The sequence below is a fragment of the Ceratotherium simum genome, chromosome 6, assembly GCF_057802395.1.
Source record: "Ceratotherium simum simum isolate JZ-2026a chromosome 6, ASM5780239v1, whole genome shotgun sequence".
Lineage (NCBI taxonomy): Eukaryota > Metazoa > Chordata > Mammalia > Perissodactyla > Rhinocerotidae > Ceratotherium > Ceratotherium simum.
In genome coordinates this window covers 40,920,194-40,941,984 of record NC_141905.1, presented here as the reverse complement: position 1 = coordinate 40,941,984, position 21,791 = coordinate 40,920,194, and the positions used below count along the sequence as shown (strand labels likewise).

The 21,791-nt window shown below is 39.9% G+C and overlaps 1 long non-coding RNA gene across 2 annotated transcripts in view; it reads left to right on the top strand.

Annotated features, from left to right (window-relative positions):
• Window positions 1–21,791, top strand: part of LOC147916849 (uncharacterized) — a 53,485-nt gene that overhangs the window by 23,304 nt on the left and 8,390 nt on the right. Inside the window, exon 4 of one of the 2 annotated variants that reach the window (XR_015552567.1) lies at window positions 13,277–13,347. The exons of the other annotated variant lie outside the window; for it this stretch is intronic. This is a non-coding gene — a long non-coding RNA (uncharacterized LOC147916849). The remainder of the gene's footprint in view (window positions 1–13,276; window positions 13,348–21,791) is intronic. 2 annotated transcript variants of the gene reach the window in all.

Sequence of the window (21,791 nt, the reverse complement as noted above, 5' to 3'; positions counted from 1 at the left end):
GCATTCCACATACCATGCTAGAGGTAGATTCTAATTTTTGTTATTGTTATTGCTTGGGAAAACTAAATTATATTTGTCTTGGAAATGGACTAGAGGGTGAGGAGGGCTAAGAATTTTTAAAAAACTCATGCATGGTTAAAGAGAGTAAGAGCTAACTATTTCAAGGTGAGCAATGGCTAACATTGTGATGGAGAAATTTATGATTATACCTGACTAAAATGTGTAGTAACTTTTTGTTTTATAGATGATTGCCCCGTGCCTGCCCAGGGCTACCAATTACAGTGCCACCTCATCTAAACTCGCACTCTATCCCTTTTCCTCCTCATCGACCCTTACCTGCCCAATGTTTCATTCCCCCCAGGGCCTTGCTTCTAGTTGCTATGGCAACAGCTAGGTAATCCAAGCTTAATGTGCCCTTCCTGCCTTCTCAAGCAAGGGAGAGTTCTGGAGACAATCTCTTCTTGGAAGAGAAATGACACTAATGGGGGGAATATCAAACTAAGTGTTAAAACTGATATTTTGAAACAAGTTGCCTGTGGTACCTCTCAAATTACAACATGGAAGCAGTCTTCCTCCCTACCTACATGTGCAGCCAACCTGGCACCTTGTTATTTTTGTCCTTTCCTTTTACTAAACATCTCTGTACTATCTTGCTATGATAACAGTGACATGCTGGGTATAGTCTATCCTATGGAGAACTACTGAGTGCTGTGACTGCACAGGTGACATTCAAATCCAATCAGCCAGCACCTTTTCCTGGACTCGTAACTAATGCAGGAAGAAATGACACTAGAGTAAGAAAAAAACAAACCCCAAAAACCTCTGGCAATTTCTCATCTTGTGTCTATTGACTTCTTTTACACCTGAGGAAGGTATTGTCAAACCACCAATCCCCCAGAGCTGTGCTGTCGTGGAGATGCTAAATTGCAAAGGGAAAACAACTCAGTGTTAAGGGGAAAGAGAGCTCTGGATGTGGAATGATTACAAGGTGGAGCAACCTTTGGCAAAATGCTGCAATATCTCCTTAGTCTTACACACTAGTATCCTGGTTCTAAGATTTCCCGTCTCAGGTGCCCAGACCTCCAAACTCTATCTCCTTCTTCTCAACCCAATTTCCTGACTGACATGCACCAAAGAGGGTAAATGACTAACAACACCTTAATGTTACCCATCCCCAGAGGTATTTGCATTTTGACATGAGGTAAAGAGGCAGTTCTGAATACAGGAGAATTTAAGTGTAGAAGCAGGAGGCGATGGGAAAGAATTAGCGATGCAGATGATTCTATAGTCCAATAACCTAGAATGAATCCCATCTGCACTTCTGCCTTTGGGCAAGTTACTTAACCTCTCTAAACTTTCATTTTCTCACCTATATTAGGGGATCATAATTGCTCCTATCTCATAGAGGATGTTCAGAAGATTAAATTACATTACCAATATAGTGTCAAGGGATCAAGTAAATGCTTAATAAATGATGGTTCTTGTTATAAACAAAGCTTTAAGGGAAAGAAATTAAGACTGGTTGTGGAATTTAAAACATCCTTTATTCGTTTATTCAACAAATACTTATTGAGCACCTGTCAAATGTGTCCAAACACTGTTCTAAAAGCTGAGCTGGGGGAAGAGTAGTGAACGAGACGGACAAACCCTCTGACATCACTGAGCCTACGTATTAGTGGGAGAAGACAGGGAATAAACAAAAACATGTATAATATAATTTCAGGTAGTGATAAGTACTATGAGGAAAAATAAGGAGATAAAGAGTGATATGGAGGGGGGCTATTTTAGATAGTATGGTCAGGGAAGAATCTCTGAGGAGGGGACATATGCACAGAGCTTTAAATGAAATAAAGGAGTCAGGTGAGGCTCCATTGGAAGGAATCAGCAAATCAGTCGTGTTTTGTTGGATTGTTTGTTTTTCTGGAAATTTCCTGTTACCTCTAGAATTATATCAATAGATGGAAATTTACTTGGCTAAAGGTAAGATCGATCTTGAATCTGAGATTAGGACTAGATGAAAGAAGGAAACTAGAATTTGTTGAGTTCTTATTATATACTAGGAGCTGTACTCCCTGCTTTCAACAGGTTCATTTTATCCTCTAATCACCTAATCACTCTGTCATTTTTCTTCTTCTTTTTTTATTGAGGTAACAGTGATTTATAACATTGTCTAAATTTCAGGTGTGCATCATTATATTTCATCTTCTGTATAGACTACATCGTGTTCCCCACCAAAAGTCTATTTGCCACTGTCATTTTTCATAGCAGCCTATGATGTGATTATTACTCTCCCAATGTGGAAACTGAGCCTTGAGAATTTTCAGCAGCTTGCCCCCAAATAATAAGGGGCTAAAATGGAATTCAAACAGATTCCACCAACCGTCTAGTACACGACACAGCAGGACTAGGCCTGGGAATGCCTTGGAAGAGCAGTCCCCCCAACCCGCAACCACACACACACATAAAGTCTTTAAAAGCCATTAGCCCTAATATGGTTCATTGAGAATGTATCCAAAAGCTCCAAGCCAAAAGTCTTCACTCAGCACAAGCATGGATTACAGTAGCCTGGCCTTGAGCCATCTTTAAAAAGAGTATGGCTTCTACTTGAAAGCCCAGAACTGCCCATTTCTAGATTCACCCAGGGCAGAGCTAGAATGTAGGCCTTCTATTGCTACAAGATCCCATTCTATTGCTATCTTCCAGCCCCGATATTCGATATTCCTGAGCTCTAAGAATTTCACAGAGGACCAGCTGTTCTGCTCTGTAGGGAGTTTTCAGATGAGTTAATGATTTTTTGAATGTGCAGTTAAGTGGCAGATTGCCAACACATGGGTCTTTGGTCACCTGTAGGAGGCATAAGTATAAAGAATATCACTTTTTTATTGTGTAAATGAACGTACAAGGAAGTAATTGTAAAAAGAAGGTTGACTCTTGGGAAACTTGACACTTATTTAAGATGCTGCCTTTGCTTAAAATATTCTACCTGCCATTGAACATTATCTATTTAATCTACCAGGTGAATCACCTACCTAAAGGGATGATTTTATCCCCTTTAGGCAAATGGGGGATGTGAGACTTGGAAATATTTGCTGAGCTACCTGATATTAGCCAGCCAGCATGCTTAGATTTGAGCCCATATCTGTCCAGATGTGCCCAAGTCTATGCTCTTTCAACTAAAGCAGCTACCTCTTTTGGAATTTACCTTTAGAATCAGCAGCATGTTCTTTCAAATAACCTCACTGGTAGCTGACCATTGTGCTTTGAAGGTAGATTTAATTTTGGAGAGTCAAATTCATTTGAAGCCAAGACTGAATGGATGACCACATTGCATGATGTCATTTTTGTTATTATGACTAGAAAAAATAAGAGAGAAAGGCAAGACAAGTCCTCATTCATCTTTGCTTTCCTCTAGCACAAGTATTGTGTTTTACGCAATCAGTGTATATTTTTTGATTTAAAATTATTTGTTGCAATATAACACATTGATCTGGCGTCAGCCATTTATACCCAGCATTAACTTGTTGAGTAGATTTTCTGTTAGAGAGGTGAACCCTGAAGGAATAGGATATAGGATAGGTGAGTTTTGATGGTGGCATTAGAATGCAGGAAGGTCAAAGCTCAGTGGACCAGTTCCAGGAAGGGAGGTGGGGAGGCTAGGAGAAGTGGAGGGTGGGGAAGCTGGGGGTGGTGGAGGGTAGGGAGGTTGAGAGGTGGTGGAGTGTGGGGAGGTTGAGGTTGGAGATGGGGAGCCTGGAGGGTGGGGAGATTAAAGGATAGAGGGTAGGGACGCTAGGGCAGTGGAAGGTGAGGAAGCTGAGGGTGGTGGAAGGTGGGAGGCTGGGTAGTAAAGGCTGGGGAGTCTATAGGGGTGGAGGGTGGGGAAGTTGGGAGTCATGGAGGGTGGGGAGGCTGGGGGTTGGGGAGTGGAGAGATTAAGGGGTAGAGGGTGGGGATGCTAGGGCAGTGAGGCTGGGGAAGCTGGGGGTGGTGGAGGGTGGGGAGTCTGGGGAGTGAACGGTAGGAAACTGAGGGCAGTGGAGGGCAGGGAGGCTGAGGGTTGGAGGTGGGAAGGCTAGGGGTGGAGGGTAGGTAGGTTGGGGGTGGAGGCTGAGGAGTCTATGGGGAGTAGAGGGTGGGGAGGTTGGGGGTTGGAGGTAGGGAGCCTGGGGGTGGGGGGGAGGTAGGTTGGGGGGTGGAGGTGGGGACTATAGGAGCAATGGAGACTTAAGATATAGGACTAGACTTCAAGAATAGAGCTGGAGGGGAAAGACTAGAAGGACTAGGGAAACCTGCCTTCACAGTCTTATGAGAGAAAAGCACTTTGGGAGTAAAATATAATGAAATGTCACATAAAATTGTACTTCCAGGAACCACTTAGCGCCTTGGAAGAGGTCGTGGTAACCTCATTTGCCTCAGGGAGAGCTGAGTATTTTTTTCACTTGATTCACCATGGAATTAACTCCAGGTAAAATATAAATCCCTCTGTTTTTTGAGAGTCCTTAATCACCTCCCTGCCTCACGAGTAGTTGTGGCTGTTATGGAATGATGATCTACCTTTAACTTCATCCATCACCAATAACTAGCAAAGAGAAAGTAATTAATAAATGTCTGAATATGCTTTAATTTATTCAGGCTACTCAGCTTCATGAGGTAGAAGTGTAGGCTTCTCTTTCCAGTTAAACGTTTACTGAGAGCAAGTAGGTATGTGTTAAATCATGAATTCTAAAAACATACATATGGAAACATGTACATTTTACCTTAAGTAGGATATAATTCTCAGACATGGAACTTCAATAACATAGCTACCCTCATTTGTGCATCTATAAAAAGCAGTTCCAATTTTAGTGAGGCACCTAGAATATGTTACAAAATGTTGGCATATAATTAATTCAAAATATTCTGTCATTAAATCACGTAATGGTGCTTTGTGAGCATACGTAAGCTTAATTGGGAGTAATGAAACTAAGATTGAGATCCAGAGTGCCATAAATAAAATAATGGTTAGCAGCTCCTGCAGTATACATTTAGATCATCAGGTAGTCTTGCAATGTTCCCAAGGTTTGTTCTGGGTTGACAGTCTCTCTTTTCTATGTGAAAACCACAGAAAGATTACTAAAGATCCTAATTGGAAGATTTGAAGAGTTTCAGGCCTGTGGGATTGCTCTGTTACGAGCAGGTAGAGGACGTGTATGTCAGCTGACCCAGCAGTCAAGGAGCTCCTTTTGGTTTGCAGTGGATGAGTGGGTGTAGCACACTCAGAGGCCCCTTGAGGGTGGGACATTATACTGTAGTTAAAAGAGTTCTGCAGGTTCAAGGGCAACATATTTGGCCTCAATAATTTCAGTTTCCTCATGGGTAAAATGGGCAGATACCCATTAATACCTGCTTTGTGGGGTTTTTTGAAGATGAAATGAAAAAGCTCATGGAGTGCCTGATACAGTGCCTGGCATGTAGGAGATATTCAATAAATGCTATTGGTTTTCCCATGCCCCCGGAATAGTGTCCTGCACAGTGTAAGAACAATAGATAATTGTTGATATGACTGAAGTGTGCCCATTGAGATGAGTTCCCTAAGGGGTTGGGGGAGGTGCCTTATATTTTCTAGTCAGACACTGAAGGAACAAATGGAACTCAAATCAAATTTAAGACACAGTTAGGCTAAAGGCAACAGAGAGACTGGAAAATAATCACAGGGTCAATAGTGGTAGGAGGTCAAGTTCTTGCTTTCCCATGATGGGATCCCAAAGCTGAGGGCAGAAAAACAGACATGTGGCATTCATTCTGCCATTTCTCCTTCTCGTGCCCATGTAGCCATTACCAACTGACTGCAGCTGTTGCCCTCTCTACCCAGGTGGGTCCTCAGACTCCTGGACACAGCGTTCTGGCAGGCATTCATAATCCATTAGTGTTGGCACTCATGACAAAGCCTATTTGCTATTCTGACAGAAGAGTGCAGCCCACTGCCTGACTGACCCTGTCAGTTGAATAAAAAAGGAGGACAGTCACTCTTCTCTTTCTGTCCCCTTTCTGAATCCCTCCTAGAGTAAGAGGGAAGGGCTCTGTTTCTTTCTCTTTGTAGAGTGACTTTTTAGCCTGTAGGTGATTCCTTACACTTGATATTTGATATTTGGATACCACTTCAGAGTTTATATAAGATTTTGAAGTGTACTTAATCCTGATAGCAACCATACATGAGAAGTGGGTTACATATTGTTACCCTCACTGTACATAGGAGAAAACCAAGGCTCTGAGAAGTTAATGAACTTATCTAAGATGATAGAATCAGTAAGCAGTATAGTCAGAACTCGAAGACTGGGATGTCCAACTCCAAAATCTGGCAATTATTATCAGGGAGAAGACTATAGAGAGTGATGCCACATGAATGCTTCATAGAGGAGATGCTGGTCTTCAAAGAGAGGATAAGATTTGGAATTGACAAGACACAGCACGATGGCATTCTAGGCAAATTACCATGAGCAATGGTACAGAAGTTCTGCTTTGCGGGCATAGCAAGCAGTTGTGGTGGGTATCAGCCACAGGATGGAGAGTGCCATGACCGGAATGGGAGGTTATATAGTGATGTTGAGGAGTAGTAGGAGATGAGTGAATAAGGAATCTATAACCACCAGGGGAAGGCTTTGAATGCAAGGCTAAGCATGTTGCATTACTTTTTTGATTATCGAACTATAATACATGATTTTCTCTAAATCCCTTTGGAATCGATTTATATTTTCAGTTCGTTAAATATGGTAACAGTCTAAATTTCCTTGCTTTGATCCTAAAATAATATCTTTTTAAGATTCATGGTAGAAAGGAAAAGTCTGATATTTTTGAGTTGGCAAACATGTCTGTATACTTTTCCACTTATTCCCCTTGTGACTTTATAATTTATACTGCTGTATCTTGGGGGCATTGGTCTTTCCTGGAAGATAAGAATACTTAATACAAATTTAATACACAAAAATCAATAAGTTTCGTATATACAAATCCAAGTAACTTAAATTTTATAATGGATGAAAAGATCTCTTTCAAAATATCAAAGAAAAAAATCCCAAACCCATGAAATAACTAAAAACTAGGCTTAAACAAGAAATGTGCAAGCTTTGTATAAAGAAAATTTTTAAATGTTAATGAAGGATACAAAATATGACTTGAACAAATGAAAATATATACCTTATTTTTGGAAAGACTCATCATAAATATATCAATTCCTCTTAATTTAATGTAATCATAATCAAAATACCCCCAGGATTTTTTTTTTAGGACTAGATAAGCTGATGCTAAATTCACATGGAAAAACTAGGAAGCAAAAATGGCCAGGAAAAATTACGAAATAAAAGAGTAATGAGTTAGGACTAGTCCTATCAGATAGTAAATTATGAAAAGACAGTAATTAAAATAGACAAACTAATTAATGGGCTAAAATACAGTCCAGAAATAGACCTAAGTGCATATTTAGCATATGATAAAAGTGTCATTGCTTATCAGTGAGAAAAAGGGATTGTTCAGTAAACATTAAAAATCAAGTAGAAAAAGAAAAGAAAGAAATCAGAGAAGTGCTAGAAGAAAAAAAATATATATATATATTTGCAGAGAGGGGAAGGCTTTGCTAGGTATGACACAAAAATCCAGAAATCATAAAAACTATCAATGTATTGAAATAAATCTTTTAATCTGCAAGAAAAAAACAGCACAAATAATATTAAACAGACATCTAAGAAAAAGTATTTGCATCATATCACAGACAACAGACTTATTTTCCTAATTTTTAAATATAAGTAAATATGAGAAAAAACCAAAAAATTCAATGGAAAAATTGGAAAAGATAAGAAGAAATAGTTCATAGGAAAATAAGGGAGTTCTTAAGCATTTGAAAAGATGTCCAATCTCACTGATCATGAGAGTAATGCAAATTAAAACTACAGTGATAGTCCATCTTCATCCATCAGAATGGCAAAGATAAACTAGTTTGATACTGCACTGCATTAGTGAGGATATGAGGAGCAGTCCATATCAGACATCAGTGGTGGGACAGTGACTAGTACAACTCTGTGGAAGGTAATTTGCAATATCTTTCAAAATTATAAATGCATATTCCCTTTATCTCAGAAATTCTACTTCTAAGAATTTGTCCTACAGGTATACTAGCACATACATATGTACAATCTGTAGAAACATATTCATTCCAGGATAGTTTATAATAGTAAAAGATTGAAACAACCTAAGTGTCTGTCAGTATGGTGCTGGTTAATTAAACTAGTTAGATGCATGTAATGAAATACTATGCAGCTATTAAAAATTAAAAGTAATGAATTTTAAATATTAGCTCTGTTTTGACCACTGCACAGCTCAAGGTCACTTTTCTTTTCAGCAAAATCTCAAAAAGTTGTCAGGAAGAGGGGAAGGACTATGCACGGTGACTTCTTTCTCCAGTTAAATTCATTACAATAAAGAATAATTCATTACAAGAATAATTCATTAAATTTTAGACAGGCAGACTGAATAGATTGTGGCTGCCCTTTAAATTACATCCCTGAGAGTGAAAAGGAGAGGATGAAAAGGATAGTTGTATGTCATAGTCAGGAATGTTCCTGGATCCCTAAGGAGACATAAATGGAAAATCCCTAGGTCCAGTAGTGCAAGAGGTTGCATAATCTGCAACACAGACACAGAACAGGAGAGACGGCCTCAGTACGGTGTAGTAAAATATTAGGACCAGGACCCCAGAAGCTGGGCCTGGGGGCCATGGCTTGCTGAAAGCACAATGCTTGCCTTCCTGGTAGTCTAAGATGCTTCCAGGTGCTGAGAGGGGTGGGAGGAGAAGGCAGGCGTAAAAGTCTGGGAGCCCTTTGCGAAGAACTTCTCATCCTTGGTGGATTCCTTACCCCTCAGCAGCTGTCCACTGTCACCACCCTGGGAGCATCCCTGTGAGGAACAGAAGAGGATACTGTGGACCCACATTTATGCAGACATGTTCTGTCTGCATTTGATTACTCCAAGGGTTCTCAACCCTGCCTGCCCATTACCTGGGGAATCACTCAGGTTGCTAATAAAATTTACCTGTGCCTAGGCTCCTCCACCAGTGGTTCTGATCTAGGTGGCCTGGGGTGAGCCCAGGCATTGGTATTTGTTAAATGTTCCCCAGGTGATTCTACTCTGCAACTAGGTCTGAGAATCTTGAGACTGTGCTCTTTTCATATCTTTTTTTTTTTTTTTGGTGCTCAGTTATGCTTGTGAATAGAAATGTTTGGTGTTTGTGAGTTTCATTTCTGTTATTCGCCAAACTCATTTGGGTCTTTCATCAGGCTTAAGATGGAGAGAAAGAAAAAGAGGCAAACAGAGAGAGAGAGAATCACTGACAAGAAAAATCTGACAGAGAAATGTAAAAGAAAAAGAGGGAAATTTTGAGTTCTTCACTCCAAACTCACTCCAGAATCTTAGAGCACATGACCTAAAAATTTTCAGAAGTTCATAAACTTCTGAGTTGATTTTTATGCACACTTTCAGTTTTAAAGCTCTGATCTATTGGGAGATCCATTTAAAGTACAATCAATGAGGGAGCAGATAGGGATCACGTGCTGAGTGGTAAAGGGTGACGGGACAGAGTTCCATCATCAAGGATATGTGGACTAAGCAGAGGAACTTGTGTAGGCTCCTTGGATTTTTGCATAAACAACCCCTTGAAATTACAGGGATTTACATGAAAATCAAAACCTGACTGCATCCACTTTTCAATAGGAAACCTAGCTGAGTTGGGCACTCAGAATGAAGCTTGACAGTGACACCGGTCATTGGATTTAGGGCCCATTCTAATCCAGTATGACTTCATCTTAATTTGATTACATCTGCAAAGACCCTCTTTTCAGATAAGGTCACATTCACAGGTACCAGGAGTTAGGACTTCAGTATATCTTTTTGGGGAACACAATTCAACCCACTACAGACACCCTGTGCAAAGCTGTCTTCATTTTGCTTAAAGCTATTTTACCCATGAGACCAGCAGTGGCCACACTTTTGAGATCCATTTTTCCCACCTCTTAATTTATGGACCTATAAATTATTCTTTCTAGAGTTGTACTTGCACTTGGTAAAAGTATAGCTAATAAGCAAGGGATGGTGACACCTCGTCACTTTCTCCATCATCAGATTGATAAGCATTAAATTACACTGCCCTGGGAGCAAATGGCCAGTTTGTAGAGAAAAAACAATGGAGTAGCAATCAAAGTATATGTGAAGACAGCTCATTTTAGAGCTCTTTTTCTTCGCCACACATTGGAATACTTATTTGACCCTAAGAAGTTATTTGACTTCACATAGCGACCGCTTTGTTCCGTCCCAGTACCTGAATGTCTGTGAGAAAGCACAGAATTCCGGAGAGACAGGCTAAGTGGCCTCTTGGGATTCCTTGGGAACATTCTGATTTTTTTTCTGTTAAAAAAGAAATTTTTGTAAGAAAACTCCTCAAATCCAGTTCCAACCCAACTTCTTTTAAGTTCAAGTAAATACTTGAAACAAAGAAACACCTTTGCTATTTGGTCATTGACTAGGAATAGACTGAGTTCTTACTCAGTGAGATTTTATTTCCACTGGGAATTGTAGGCATGATGTATTTTAAGTGGACAACTCTATTTCCAAGTTGTCAATGAAGACAGTCTTTAGATTCAGGTGCCAGGATCCAGGATCAGTATCATAGAGATAAGGACACACAGAGGAGAGGAGAAGTAGAGATAAGGAGGAAGTGAGGTCAGGAGCAACAGATATCAAGAGCCCAAGGGCGGGGGAAGCTGAAGGCTCTCAATTGGATCAAGGCTGATTGTCCCCACTGAGAGGAATTCTCAGTGCCTCCCACACCTAGCTGGACTAGGGGATATCTCCTTCCCCCTTATAGTGCTCACAGGTGGCTCCTGCAGCATCATGGAAGTTTTACTAAAGCAGTTCATTTTAAGGGAATCCTCACATGCACACTATTACATTTTGTTCCTATAGTTAAGGGAGATGAGGTAGGGGAAAGAAGAGGGAAAAGAGGATTCAGGACTTCAGTTCCTTTGCTATTTGCAGTCCAGATAACATTAATTCTATACAATGTGTAAAATTCTTCTGTTTCTGAATGAACAGATATTATTTTTCCACTTTCCAGCTCCAACCTACAGGTGCATGGTCCAGTCATCTTTTTTTCTCATTAGTAAATGTTGTAAAGGAAGTTCCCTGAAAATGGAGAATCTGAAAAGTATTTCACTAAATGGCTGGAGAGTGAAGGCAATCCAAATAGATTCTGACTCTGGCTGTAGTGTCAATGTTATAAAGGAAAGGAGCCATTTTGCAAGGCAGCTTTCCTCCTCCTGACAACAGGCCATGCTAGCTGCTAAGAAGAAGTCATCAAGGCTTACCTGGACTGGGGCCTCTGGGATGATGCACATAGACAGCTTAGAGTAAGCTGGCTTCTGAGATTGACTCATGCTACTAGACAGAATTATTTGACTCATATTCCTCTATGGCCTTAGAGTTGTGCATATGAGTCTAAAATATCACTGTCTGTTGAAAATAAGAAGGAAGGTTATTGACCCGTAAGGGAACAGGGGAAAATACATAACTAAGTACTCTCAGTTATGCCTTGTACGGGATAAAGTATGACTTCATCCAAGTATGATTTGTATAGGATGAATATACTCACAAGTTTTAGGTTGCAACCATGTTGGCAATCCTTATTAAGAATTGGAGGTTTCCTATATATTGAGATTTAAGGGGTCCCAAGAAAAGGTCCCCTTTAAAAATTTTCCACTAGGACTCCATAAAATTCTCACAGCCTGTACTTCCTTGCAGAAAGGCAGGGCTCCCCAATTAAGAGATGTGAAGCTATCAATGAACTTTCCAGCCTACATGGTAGCTCTCCAACCCAGTTGCCATTACCACCTTCTTCACTGCTGTTCTGGCTCCCCTGGTTGGAAATCCCAGGGAGTGTCATGCAGGAGCAGCACTGCCCTCTCGCCTCTCCTACTGACCAGCTCCTTGTGAGCACCAATCCTCCAGGTTTCAAGGAAATGAATAGAAGCATCTCCCACATTAGGACCCCTTGAGTTAAAGCATTCAAGTCACCTGCTAACTTTATGTAAGACGTTAAAGTCTTAGCATTCTTTAATATATTAGTGTAAATTTAGAACTGACATAGGAGCAAGTGGACCTAGACTTGGATTGAAAAGGCCTGAATTTATAACTCAGCTTTTCATGTCATGACTGTAATGACTTAGGTCAAGTTACATAACTTTTTTGAGGCGCATTTTCTTCGTTTGTAAAAGTAGAGTAACAATATTTATCCCATAGGGTTGTTCTAAGGATGGGATAACTCATGCATAGCTATGCCTGGAACATAGCAGAGAATTAATAAATGTTTATCTAATAAATAGATCATTACTTTACACTTTTCAAGATGCTTTTATATGTATTATCCACTTATTCTTCAAATGCCTCAGTGAGGTAGACAAGGTAATGAGGGCAGAACCAAGATTAGAACCCAGGACTTCTGACTTCCCAGGAGTAAATCTGGTGTTACCCAATAGTGTAAATCCAAAGGGAATAATTGAATAGCATATCCATCTACTTAATTACTGAGGACTTTTTTTTTTTTTCTGTGAGGAAGATCAGCCCTGAGCTAACATTCATGCTAATCCTCCTCTTTTTGCTGAGGCAAACCAGCACTGAGCTAACATCTATTGCCAATCCTCCTCCTTTTTTTTTTTTTCCCCCAAAGCCCCAGTAAATAGTTGCATGTCATAGTTGCACATCCTTCTAGTTGCTGTATGTGGGACGTGGCCTCCACATGGCCGGAGAAGCGGTGCGTCGGTGCGCGCCCGAGATCCGAACCCGGGCTGCCAGTAGCGGAGCGCGCACACTTAACTGCTAAGCCATGGGGCCGGCCCTACTTAGGACTTTAAAGAGTTAGATTGAAACAGTCAGAGGGTGAATAGACTTGCCATTTGAATAAAATATTCAGCTGTCTCTCCTTATTTGCTAAATAAACTCATTTGCTCCCAGGTATTGGGCTGTGTCTTACCACTATTCAATTCAGAAAGCTCATTTCAGGAACTTAGCACAGCAAGTTTCCCCTATATAAGTCCCAAGAGGCCATCCGAGGAATCTAAATGGTACAGCTTGAAGTCAGCACTGTCGGGCCCCCTGGGGCAGTTGACACAATGACTGACCGACCTACTCACTGCCAGCTCATCTGTATCAGGTCACAGGTTTTCTCAAATCCCAAGATGGACTCTTTTTTTTTTTGCAGTTACTGTGCATTTGGAATAGTTCCTTTGGAGGGATGCTAGTCCTCTTCCTCAACACAGGAGATTCAAAGAGGTACGCTCACCTGGCTCCAACCTGAATTGTTTCTTTGCTGGAAATGGTTATTCTCTTCAAATGCCAGCGTGAGCAGCTGGGAATAGTACTGCTCTACTTGGTGTATCTGATAAGTGAGAAATGTGCCTGTTCCAGGGAAAGTTCTCTTCTATCCTTAAATTAAGAATTTATATGAGTTAATGTGAGCACCTGGGCATAAATTAATGTGCCTATGAATTCAGCTTTTGGAATATTTAGTTAATTAGAAATGAAGATTTATCAGATAATCCCCTAATGGCATCAAAAAGAAAGGATCGTTTGGTTTCTAAGGAGATTTTTATTTTAAAGGCCATCTAGCAAAAAATCTCAACATAAATTTTTGTTGTTCTCTTTGAAACGGCTCTACACAGTGCTGGAAGTGTTTAACTTGTTTCAAAGATGCTAATTTGAGCCCCAGACAGCTGCAGTAGTTATTAATATGAGCACAACGGCTGACAATTTGACAACAGCCCCTAGTTTTCATTTACTGCTTTCATACTAAATGTTCCTTTTGTGCCCAGGGCATAAAAACCATGGTCAGATGACTAACTTGGGAGACACGCCTGGAGACTGACCAGCATCTGAGAGCTTTTTTTCTTTAAGAGAGTTATACTCTTTAATAGAGAAACTGGTAGATCTCACAGTAGATTATAAATCTTTAACACATTATTAGTCTTTCTACAGTGCAGTGAAAACTCAAGGAAAAGAAAAGAAACTTACCAATAAAACGAGTGAGGAGCAATGTGTCCTTAATGTGTATTTGCTCTAGACAAATTAACATATAAAAGCATAATCGGACATTGGCCTAGAATTATAACAAATAAGCAGTTCTTTGTCATTCAGCTGAAACGTGATTTAGAGGTGAATGTTTTAAGTCAAATTTATTTTTTGACTGCTTATTCTTTGTAATTTTCCAAAAAACTAATGCTATCTAAATGAAAACGCAAAAAACAACAGAAAAATATCTGATGGCATGTATTTTCTTTTCTTAGTTGGGTTTTACGAGTCCGTGCTGGATTGATGTCTGTTTGTATTTGGTTTGTGGGTTTTTCTTACAGAGCACCATTTTGCTTGGTTGAACTTTGTTTTGTACATGCACAAAGGCTTAAATCATCCTGTGGGCATCTCTGCATGTGTCACATTCACCAGACAACTTGTCTAACTCTGTGAATGTGTTTCTTTTGAAGGACTCAGCTGGTCCATTGTTTGAATAAAAGCAAATAACCAACTAAATAGTGAAAGATGTACAACTTAATATCATTGACCTAGGCTGAGCAAAGGTAGAAGTATAAAGTATAGTGATTTCCCTATAGTGTACGCTTTCACAATTGAAACTGGATCTCTTAAAAAATGACTATAAAGAGATTGATTAATTAGGAAACACACCTTACATCAAGCAGCCTGCCTTCCTAGCCAGAAGATAAGCCCCATAAGGCCAAAGACTGTGTCTGTTTTTTCACTCTGAACCCTCTGCATCTCATCTGGTGTCTGTCACATGAGTGAATGAATGAATGAATGAATGAATTTTTATAGCACTTGAATGTTTATACAGGACTTGAATGTAAGTTGTTTAATTTAATCCTCACTACCAATATGCAATGTGGGTATTCTTATCTCATTTTTCAGAGAAGGAAATTTAAGCTCAGGTTGCAATAATTTGCCCAATGTTATTTAGCTAGGGAGGGTAGAGATGAAACTTGAATCCTTGTCTTTTCACTCCCAAGTCTAGGTCATTTCTAAATCCTCATAATGTCAACTCTCTGTCCTTAGAATTTACTTCTGCTGCTATGCTGACCTTATTCTAGAACATCCTTTAACCTTTCAGTGTAGGCAAACTTTTTCTGTGAAGGGCCAGATAGTAAACATTTAGGATTTTATGGGCCGTACAACCTCTGTCACACAGCTCCTCAATTCTGCCATTGTAGCAGAATTTTTATAGGATTTGTAGAATTTTTGTAGCACGAAAGCAGCCACAGACTATATGTATCAACATATGAGCATGTATGTGTTCCAATAAAACTTGATTTATAAAACAGGTGGTGGGCCAGATTTGGCACACAGGCTGTAATTTGCAGACCACTTTCAGAGAATATCAGAGGATCTAAGTTCTAGCCCGGGCTATCTTATTAGAAATGGAAATAGTAAGACAATTAAAATAACAGCTAACATTTATTAACCAAGTCAGGAAATATATGTGCTTCATCTAATTTATCTCATTTAATAAACCTATACACAGAAAAGATATGTCACTCACTCAAGGTCATTGAGCTATTAGTTGTAGAGGTGGATTTAAACCAGGTCTGCCTACTTTAGCATCCCATCAAGGCTTTGGAACTATGAAAAGAAGCTCCTGCTCTCACCAAGATCAAACAATGGCACTGCAGGATCTGAAAGAAGTGACTCCATTATCTTTGGTGACATGAAATCCAGAGAGAAATGACACTGTGTGTTCCCACAGGCTGGAGCCTGGGGATGCGATCTGCCCAGCATGAGCCCACCACTGCATGATGCATCCACTGGTGACCCAACACTCTGGAGACAGTAGGCTCTGGGGGATGTCTGCTGCTCCTCTTGGCATTTCCTAACTGCTCTCTCTGGGTCCTCACTGCTTTCTAATATATCAGTGTAAATGTTTTCCTTTCCTTGAATATCTAATACAGAACTCATTTAAATAGAATTATACAAAAATCATACAAGACAAAGACAATTCACTGTGCCAAATTCAAAGATGTGCAAACCTGCACCCTGGGCCACAGTACCTTCTCATTCTGTCTCATCTTCAGGAGTCCGTGTCTGGTACCAGGGACAGAAAGCATCACTAGTGGGCATGACCACCAGGCAGTTTCCCGGATTGGGCATGTGTATGTTTGGGGCTTTGGAAGGATGCTGTCATGAGGCTGCAGTGCTGGAAACCTGGCCACAGGAATGCAGCTGGATGGCAAAGTGAGAATCTTGGACAGGCATGATTGATTTTTCAATGAAATAATGGCCTATGCTGAGAGCTTCCCTTAACACAGGCAAAGTATACAGGTACATTTCCAGCATTACAAGAACCAAATAATCTCCCGATTTTCTTCCATTGGCAGTCCATTCCTTGTTGCTTGCTTCATAGACTCTATAGGAAAGGTAACATCCTGAGACCTTGGGATACACCAGGGCAACTTAAAGTATATGGTATCACAAAAAGGGAGAGAAAATGGAAGCAGGATATAATAGGAGGAAAAAATGAGCAAAATACCACCTTTGACTAGTTTATAAAAAGAAATGGTGGGGGGAGGAGAGAGGTGGAGATGGTGTTCAATGGGTGTAGAGTTCTAGAGTTCAATGAAAAAGTTCTAGAGATCTGTTGTACAACAATGTGAATATACTTAACACTACTGAATTGTACACTTAAAAATGGCTAAGATGGTAAATTTTATGTTATGTGTTTTTTACCACAATTAAACATTTTTTAAAAAGAAGAAAAAGTGGTTCAAAACCAAGCCCCATGACTAGTGGTGTGAATCTGAGAATACCTAGGAGCCTTGTCTTTCTTGTTGGTAAAATCAGGGTTATGAATCCCTCTAAGAACAGGAACCAGACAAGGATGCCCACTGTCACCACTCCTATTTAACATAGTACTGGAAGTCCTAGCCAGAGCAATCAGGCAAGAGAAAGAAATAAAAGGGATCCAAATTGGAAAGGAAGAAGTGAAACTGTCACTATTTGCAGATGACATGATTTTATATATAGAAAACCCCAAAGAATCCACCAGAAAACTTTTAGAAGTAATAAACGAATATGGTAAAGTTGCAGGATACAAAATCAACATACAAAAATCAGTTGCATTTTTGTACACTAACAACGAAGTAGCAGAAAGAGAAATTAAGAATACCATCCCATTTACAATTGCAACAAAAAGAATAAAATACCTAGGAATAAACTTAACCAAAAAGGTGAAAAATCTGTACACCGAAAACTATAAAACATTTCTGAAAGAAATTGAAGAAGACACAAAGAAATGGAAAGATATTCGGTGCTCTTGGATTGGAAGAATTAACATAGTTAAGATGTCCATACTTCCTAAAGCCATCTATAGATTCAATGCAATCCCTATCAAAGTTCCAACAACATTTTTCACAGAAATAGAACAAAGAATCCTAAAATTTATATGGAACAACAAAAGACCCCAAATAGCTAAAGGAATCCTGAGAAAAAAGAACAAAGCTGGAGGTATCACACTCCCTGATTTCAAAATATACTACAAAGCTGTAGTAACCAAAACAGCATGGTACTGGCACAAAAACAGACACACAGATCAATGGAATAGAATCGAAAGCCCAGAAATAAACCCACACATCTATGGACAGCTAATCTTTGACAAAGGAGCCAAGAACATACAACGGGGAAAAGAAAGTCTCTTCAACAAATGGTGTTGGGAAAACTGGATAACCATATGCAAAAAAATGAAAGTAGACCCTTACCTTACACCATACACAAAAATTAACTCCAAATGGATTAAAGACTTGAATGTAAGACCTGAAACTGTGAAACTTCTAGAAGAAAACATAGGCAGTACGCTCTTCGACATCGGTCTTAGCAACATCTTCTCAAACACCACGTCTGACCGGGCAAGAGAAACAATAGAAAAAATAAACCAATGGGACTACATCAAACTAAAAAGCTTCTGCACAGCAAAGGAAACCATCAACAAAACGAAAAGACAACCTAACAATTGGGAGAAGATATTTGCAAACCATACTTCTGATAAGGGCTTAATCTCCAAAATATATAAAGAACTCATGCATCTTACCAACAAAAAAACTACCAACCCAATTAAAAAATGGGCAAAGGACCTGAACAGACATTTCTCCAAAGAAGATATACAGATGGCCAACAGACACATGAAAAGATGTTCAAAATCATTAACTATCAGAGAAATGCAAATCAAAACTACAATGAGATATCACCTGACGCCCGTCAGAATGGCTATAATTAACAAGACAGGAAACAACATGTGTTGGAGAGGATGTGGAGAGAAGGGAACTCTCATACACTGCTGGTGGGAGTGCAAACTGGTGCAGCCACTATGGAAAACAGTATGAAGATTCCTCAAAAAATCAAGGATAGAACTACCATATGATCCAGCCATCCCACTGCTGGGTATTTATCCAAAGAACTTGAAAACACCAATTTGTAAAGGTACATGCACCCATGTGTTCATTGCAGCGTTATTCACAATAGCCAAGACTTGGAAGCAACCTAAGTGCCCATCAAGTGACGAATGGATAAAGAAGCTGTGGTATATATACACAATGGAATACTACTCAGCCATAAGAAATGATGAAATCCAGCCATTTGTGACATCATGGATGGACATTGAGGGTATAATGCAAAGTGAAATAAGTCAGAGGGAGAAGGTCAAATACCGCATGATTTCCTTCATTAGGTAGTAGATAATAACAACAATAAACAAACACATAGGGACAGAGATTGGATTGGTGGTTACCAGAGGGGAAGGGGGGAGGGAGGAGGGTGAAAGGGATAATTCAGTACATGTGTGTGGTGATGGGTTGTAATTAGTATTTTGGTGGTGAACATGATGTAATCTATGCAGAAATAGAAGTACAATGATGTACACCTGAAATTTTTACAATGTTATAAACCAATGTTACTGCAATAAACAAAAAATTAAAAAAAAAAAATCAGGGTTATGATTCCTACCTCGTTAGGTTGATGAGGTTAAATGAGATAATGTACATAAAGTGCCAAGTACAGTACTTCACACCAGTAGAATCTCAATAAAAGCTAGTGTTCTTTTCCCACGTCTATCCCTCTCTCCAACACCTCTTTTGCCCATTGCTTTGGTAGCAGATTTTATCTTCCTAGGGAATCTTTTTCCAGGGAGGTCAAAAATGTTTCCCGCTTAATTTAGCTTGCTTCTTTTGCTCCTCACTGGTCAGACAGTGTGCACAGGTGTTGTGGTCTACCCAGTGCAGTGAGCAATAAACTAACAGTTACCTTTACTCGCATTAGTGCCTGAAATGATTAAATTGTGAAGTATGAACAACTCAGGGAATGAGGTAGACAAGCATTTCCTGAGTGTCTCAAGGAAGAATATGAGTTGTTGAGCAGTAACCAAAAGTACTAAATCACGAGGCATGCCAAGACTGAGAAAAGTTAAATATAGAATGTGAATGAGGAAATCTGATCCTAATGGACTGCCTGATGTCCCTTCAAGGACAGTGGGTGAAGCTGAGGACCAAGTTGGAGAGAGCTATCAGTAGCGTTTACTAAGAATTCATATTTCACTTAATGCTTACTAGAGGCAAGGTAATTCACCTTCATCTCCTTCCCAGTAGTCTCAGATTTAGTTTGACATTGGCTGTTTTGTTGTAGAGACATGCATGATACAATTTTACAAGACCTATTTTGCATAAATTTGTACCTAGCACCTACTCTGGGGACAGCCCAGTGCTGAGTGCTGAGAGGAATAGTGACAGAGTCCCTGTATGTCTCCTGGGTGAGCAGAATGGAAGTGTGTGAGCATACACAAACACATACATGCACAATCACACACTCACATGTATCAGCTAAGCACAGTGCAGGGCAGGTACATTAATAATTACCAAACCCAGAGCATTGGACAATCAATGCTTCAGATGTTACAGAAGTGAGAGATCATGGCAAAGTGGATCAGTGTTTATCAAACTTTAATGTGCAATGGAATCCTCTGGGGATCTTGATAGAATGCAGATTCTGATGTGGTAGCTCTGGGGTGGGGCCCAAGATTCTGCATTTCTAACATGCTTCTTGTCCACTTTGTTTATTCATGCATTTATTCATTATTGAATCTGTCACGCACAATGCCTTGTGCTATAAATGGGACAAAATAATGACTAAAATACAGCATCTCCCTCAAGAAGAGGGCAGGTAAAGCAAAGATTATAATTTAATAATTGATAGAAATATTCCTGGGGTTCTTTCTGAGCCCAGAGATATAAGATGCAGGCTGATTGGTGAAGGGGAGATAAGAGTTTCCACAATAAATAAGTGGTTATGGGGAGTGGGGGGATGAGGTAGTTCAAGCAGGAGGAATGGCGTGTGTGAAGGCCTGAGGTGTTCAACAGCATCATTAAGATTGTTTTAAGTCTTGTGATATGGCCAAAGCAAAGGCTCTGGGTGGAAGAGTAGAGGGAGAAAGAACTGGACGGTAGTCAGGGGCCAGGTGGTGGAGTGCCTCGTGTGCCAAGCCAAGACATTGGTGCAACATCCTGAAAGCAAAGGTGAGCTGAGGAAGGGAATCCAGAGGCAGCTGAGAAGCTCCCATTTCTAGATGGTTTGTCCTCAGCCTTGTTCTTTCACTCGTAGATGACCATGTCAACTACTCTCTAGGACTTAAGCCCTTGATTATATTTTACCTGATTTAGCGGCCATCCCAACCCCCACAGCAAACATGTGAACCTCTGCTGCTCCGTGGTTTTCTTTAGAAAAGGTTAGTAATGCACAGAGAAACAAAAGTGATTTGTTTAAAGCAGGGCCTCTCAGATGTTAAGAGAAGCTTCAGCAACTTCTAATATTTGAGTCTCCAGGTTTATTTAAAAAGTAAACACAAGTCAAATTAAGGTGACAAAGTTTACAGTATATTACAAATATTCTCTTGAATAAATTAAAACTTTTACCATAACAAATACACCATAAGTGTATGCTATTTTAAAGATAATTTTTAGTTTTATAAACATTAATGTACATTAGAAGCAGAACAGGAATAAGATTAACGCTTGCTTCCAATTCTGTATTTCAATGATTGTATATATAACCTAATTCATAGACAAAAAGTGGAAATATGAGGACTTTTGTCGGTTTGACGCTAGGCCAAACTGCCACCCCACCCCCTACCTTCCCTACCCATTCATCCTAAGAGGCCCTGATCCAGGAGCTTTAGAGATTCTATTTTCTTGTTTAATTATTGGAGAAACAAAATACTAGACCTCATAGAGAAAAAGACCACATTGACTGAAGGGTATGCAAGGTGACCAACGAGCAAACATCAGTGACCTTCAAAAGCCACCTTGAAGGTCGACCAAAGAACTCCTGTATTGCTCCAACCTAATGCCAACACGGACACATTCAGCAAGATGACAAAAACCACTGAAGAGGAAATAGGCATGTCATCATGTGAAAGACAGACTAGCTGGACTTCTATCATCACCCTTCATTTTTTTTTTTTTTTTTGGCTTAGTGAAAGATTTCCTGATTTGAAGAGACAGGTTTATTTTGGAGGCAGTGAAACACAAATGAATGCACAAACGAAGCCATATCTGGCAGCATAAGAAGCAGTTTGCAGTTTAAAAACAATAATGCGAACCAAATTTAGCTCCCATTCTCTGAACCAGCCGAAGAAGCAGCCACTGCACGTGCCCGGCAAGCCGCAGGCAGCACTCCGA